Raw genomic sequence first — 6,241 nt, forward strand, 5'->3', positions numbered from 1 at the left:
AATTGCAACATCCCTCACGCCCCCCCTGGCACCGGCTTCAGCGGTACTAAATTCTCAACACTTAATAGTGCTGGCATCAATGATCTTGTTTGTTGTGGGAAAACATAAATTTTCTAAAATTTCCTTTGTTACTGGAAAGCGGACCTCATGTACTCGGCATTAAATTGAAAAACACAATTTTCTGGAGGAATGAAGTGAGCAAATGGTCGGAAAGTTTGTTAACAAGTGCTCTCTGGTCTAGCTTTACACTTGTGGTAAAGGCTAATCTTTTTTCAGCCGGCAATTAACAGGTCAAGTTTTATTTGCAACAGAAGATTTAGATGTTGGTGTCAGTGACAGTCACATTTTAGTAGTTACTTCAATAAAAGAGCAGTGACAGGCCGATATATGAGCCGCGTCATGACAAACCAACATAATGGGTTTGCGACCAGCAAAATGGATCCATGCTGGTCGCAAACCCATTATGTTGGTTTTGTCGTTTAAATGGTTTGAAGATAATCTCATGCAGGCAAGCCCTGAGAAGTTTCAAGCTATATACATGATATATACATGCAAACAAACCTGTAAAAGTATTAACCAAACTATGTCCTCTACTAAACCTGGATGCAAACATTCTTATATACAAAAATATGATAAACATGATCAACAAGGAAAGGTGGCGTTCAATGAACGCAACCCCCACACAACTAAGTTTTTTTTAACTTTTGTCCTTTAGTCTGGCATTTTTGTAGCAAGAACAATGTAAACAAATTGGAAAAAAATGAAACTTGTTTTTAATGACTATAAGACCTGATAAAACTGACCAATATGTCATCACTCTGTATCAGTAGAATTAAACAACTTGCATTTGAAGTCTTTAAATATGTAAACAGCATTTCAACTTAGTATGTTCAAGAACTTGTTATTAATGAGCATTCATCTAATTATAATTTCAGATACCAAACTACATTAGATGTACCTAAAAAACAAAACAAAACTAAGTATGGTAAAAAAATCTGGAAACAAAGTTATCCCTAGGAAGCATTAATCACAACAATATTACAAGAGAATTGCAGACTCCGTTTTTATTGAGTCTGTACATGAAGGATACTGAATACGTGCAACATCCCTCACGCCCCCTAGCACTTTTCACTTTGAAGCTTTGTTTCATTTTACGCCTTTTCCCAACAGTATTTCAGTCATATAGGCGGGTAGTTTCCTAACCATCAATCCTGGAGAGTTACACCAGTACTTAAAACAACTTTCCTCCTTTGCTAAATTTCCCAAAAGACTCCCGGGATCGAACCCACCCCAAAGAGATTTAATGGTTTTAAAATTTATCGACCTAACCCCTCGCCCCGGAGGGGGGTCCATTTTTAAAAGCGGGGGTAAAATTTGAATGGGTTGACAAAAGGGTCTAGATATACTTTCTGCCCAAATTAATTCAAAAAACTTGTTAAAACATGGAGAAAGGGGGGGCAAGTGGGGGGCCTGTTTTTTTGTTGCATCAAAATTTTTTTCCCCAGTCATGTTCTGTTTCATTTTTTTCCTGTTTTGTTGAAAAAAATTAATTTTAGATTTTTTTCCCTTGGGAATTATTTACTATGTATTATATGATTTTTTAAAAACCCCTTGACCTTTGACCTAAAGCCCCAAAACAATGGGGTTTTTTGGGAAGTTTCCGGCCTTGCTTCTTTAGTTATTGATCACTATGGACCAATCGACACATGCAAAGCAATATACCTCCACTTCTTTGAAGGGGGCCATAATTACCATGAAAGAAACACAACTATTATTATCCTTTATTTTTTATTTCATAATCCCTCAATATGTATTTATAACATAAATATAAACACCTGGGCAGTCATCGTGAGAGTGTCTTAAAATATCACATATGCTATATGAAATATAGCGTAAATTCAAGACCAACATATTTTAAATTTACTCCATTCAAAACAATATAATAAATAACACATTTAATATTACATGATGCAATGCAGTATACAATGGTTTCAGTAAAAATATGGAAATAAATGCAGACATAAATAGAAAAGAAAGTCTTTAAAAATACATAGAAAACTGCTGAAAAGTTTAGGTAAAATTGTTCCTCCTTACATGCCTTTGATATACTTTCTGATTGTTTGTAGTAAAGATGAAGTTTTTTCTCTCATAATGTAAATAAACAAAGTCTGTCCGTCCGTGACACAGGGAGCTTAACTTTTCTCAGTGCTTGACAATAAGAATAGGGGCATAATTTCATAAAAAGGTAACTTCTGAGTTATAGGACCTATGCCCATGATGTTAAATAATCAAAGAGAACAAGTGTGTAAAGTTTTTACCCATTCCCTTCAATAGTTTTGAAGATACCACTTGCACAGAAAAACTTAACTAATGTGATGGTGATGTTGATCCGTGTTGAGTACAATAGCTCTCCCTATTCTTTGAATAGTCGAGCTAAAAACAAGAGGATTTAACAAATTAATTGTGCTAGAGATATGATTATTCAAGAAATGAAAAGTAACTCAACTGGCTTTAAGTTGACCTTGCATGTATTTAGACAACTTATTGGTAACCTTAGCCATTTAACCAGCATACTACATTGTAACATGTAACATATACATAATAAAAAAATATATATATAATTAATATATTATAAATTATTTACAGTATATTGTATAACTTTTCTTCAGCAAAAAAACATGGCACATTTCTTTTGATGACTTACTTAAAACCGAGCATATGCTGCCAAAAATTATTTACTTTTATCAAACTTTAACAACAATGCAGACATAAACAATATAACAAAATGGATTTATTTGTGAAGACATTATCTGCTAAAAACTTAATTCATTACCATCTATAATAAGCACTAATACATTTGCGTAAAATATCATTTTCACCTGGATTTCACAGTGACTACTTTTGTTTCTACATATCTAAAAAATATTTTTTTTTCTGATATCTTCAATTAAAGTAAAGAGAGGGTTCAAAATTAGAACCAAAAGGGAAAAGGTAAATAGAATAAGTCAATTGCTGATACGACTTCAATATAGGAAAAGTAAACAAATATGATATAGATCTAAAACACACTTCGTTAATCTACATAATAGTTAAAAACATGAATTTAAACAAAACAGCTGGCATAATTTTAATAACTGTAAACTTATAAATTAAGTAGAAGAAAGGACATTTTTACTTAAGTAAGCAGAAAAATACCCCGTTTTCCTTCTTTCTCTGTTACTTAACAAAAAAAAAGTAGAAAAACACGAAATTTACAGTAAAAAAGTAACAATATAATATAATATGAACCTTCTTTAGAGGGCTATAGTAACTGTACCTATAGGGAAACTGTTTTAGTCTTCATGATGCCATTTTTAGCAAGGCATTTATCTGTTTACAAACTGCTTTATTTACAAATACAATTGTTCCATAATTTCTTAAGAAAAAAAACTAGCTATAGCCCCTTTATCAAAATCATATCAGTCATATTGAAACCTAAATGGACCAAATTTATACACACACCTTGCATAACTTGTATTTAATTTAAGAAATAATACAGATATATACAAAAATGGATTTCATGTTTGTTATATGTAAATACTGATATTTTAACCTTTAATATTACAATACAATCCATCATGACACAGGCAGGAATGATGGTCAATGTCTGACACACTTATATCTTACAGTAAGCCAAAGAAACTTTAGAATTTAGTCACTGGCTAATGAGAATGACCAACATCAGAACAAGTGTTTATGGTATGGTATATGTTGGATTTTAATTACTTAGACAAATTAATTTGCTTAGACATATTAATCTCCTTGGAAGTTCTTTTTTTGTGCTTATGACAATAATAATGCTGACCAGTATAGCACTAGGACAACCTTTAAATCTGTGAAGTACCGTTGGCTACCCAATTACATCATTGCTGTGCTTACGGAAAATGCAGAAAATGTTGAAATCAGACAAAAAGCTACAAGATTGGCAGCGGTGAGTTTGGATGGTCATACCTAAAATCCAGAACGCCATTAACTTATTCATGAAATTTTCCAAATTCAAAGCAGGGCAAACAAGTTACACATTGTTAACAGGGTTAAGGTTAAATAAAAACAAAAAATAAAATATCTTCTGCTTTGTAAACTGCTTTCAAATAACAAAGTTACAATATTCTGTCCATGTTTCTACATTATATTTCTTTGTAATGCTTAAAACATATCATTTCAAGCTAAATGCTTGGTTTATTATACATGTAGAAGCATTATACATATCAACAAAAGAAAAAAAAAAACTCATAAAGTGTAGCTTTGTTCAAATTTCTTCAATACTCAAAAAGAAAATAAAAAGAGTATGAAGGCAATGTGCTTATACACTTATAGGTCAATTCAATATAAATTAATGCCAATCTACTGATATTTTTGATGGTCATAACTTTACAAAAACATACTTGTAAGAGTTGTCTTTCATTCGACTGAGTCTTGAATAAATTTAACATGCCATTTTTCAAGTAGAAATGAAAACAAAAATCTTAAATCAGGAATGAGAACAAAAATCCTAAACCACAGCATTCATGACTGTCTTACACAAAATTTAATACAGCCAATAATTTACATTTACGGTAATGAAATGTTGTTTCAAATAAAGCATTCATATATTTTCTAATTGCCTAATTCTATAAACTATTTCAGAATATAATTGCTACATGTATTAATACATAGAGGATATTTGTTTAGTTCAGTGTAAGATCGGAATATATTTTACCGAGTGAGCACCAAAAGGTATATTTCACGAGTGGCGCAGCCACAAGTGAAATATGAACTTTTGGTGTTCACAAGGTGAAAAATATTATGATCTTACACTAAAGTAAACAAATTTTCTTTTTATTACATGCAAATAAACGTTTTAAAAAGACATTAAACCTAATACTGAATGAAAAGCGCGCCAAATAATAAAACAACGTGACGTCATTTACGACGTCACGTCATTAAGCTGGTACCCAGTACTGTGCACGCTGGTATTTCACTGAAACAACGTTAGGGGCTTAAATTCAAAACAGTGAAATTATCAAAGTGGTAATTTCACTGTTTCAAACAGTGAAATTACCAGTTTTATATCACTGATATATTTCTATAAACCACCGAAAAGCATGTAATAAAAACTACAAATATGTGATATGGAATGTTTAAAACTGGATATATGTTAACACATAATGTGAGATTCAAATATTACTTGAACCAAATCTTATACATGATAAATGAATGTGAATAAGGACTGGCAGAAAAAAAATATATATATAGAAATTAGTGATCATTCAATACAGGGCTCTTCCATTGGCCAATTTGAATTTGAATCAACCAATTAAAAAAAGCAGTTTAGATACTGGTTTTTACACAAACTCTTATTAAACTAACTCATACGATTGTACTCAGCATGACCCTGTGATAACATGGAAGCTCTATCAAAATGGACTTTAGTGCCATTTCTTTTGTTATTTCCTTTTGTGTAAACATACTCCATGGCAACTTCTTTTATTGCTTTGGAATGAATCTAATGTTCTTTTTGTTGCGATATGACCCCCATAATATCTAGTTGCTCTCTCATATAACTTGTCCAAAACATCTGGGAAAAGTGGAGATCCCTCGTAAGCAAAGAAAACATCATTACATGAAAATTGCATAATCACTTTGAGTCTGTTTGTGAGGAATAATGGAAAAGTGCAACATCCCTCACATCCCCTAGCACCAGTTTAAGCAGTATTTAATTTTCAATACTTACATACTGGAATCAATGTTTGCAAGGACTAGAAGAATATAACAACACTAATGTGGGACAATTTTTGACAGTTACCACACCACACTTGACACCTGCTGTGGTGAAATACTCATATGCACAATGCAAGAACTATTCCAAACAAAATTACTCACAGTCCTTTACTTTACTTTTAATTATGATTACAATGTATTACCTATTGTTTTAGATCTTCATTTGAAAGAGTCATTTGATACTATTAGAATAGGGAATCACAGTATCTTGCATTTGCATCATATACTTGTAATACTGGTACTAACATTCTTCTGGACAAATAAACATTGTAGCTAACATGTCGGCATTTACATTTATAATAGCATGCAATCACAAATTGAAACATGTTTTTTTTGGTCAGCACTTGTCCTATATAGTTAATGTGTTGACTGCCTTGCAGCTTAATGAATATTTTTAAATGACAGTTTAATTATGAAGATGAAAATTGTAACATAAATTGCA

The sequence above is a fragment of the Ruditapes philippinarum genome, unplaced genomic scaffold, assembly GCF_026571515.1.
Source record: "Ruditapes philippinarum isolate M1 unplaced genomic scaffold, ASM2657151v2 ctg3062_1_1_1_1, whole genome shotgun sequence".
NCBI lineage: Eukaryota > Metazoa > Mollusca > Bivalvia > Venerida > Veneridae > Ruditapes > Ruditapes philippinarum.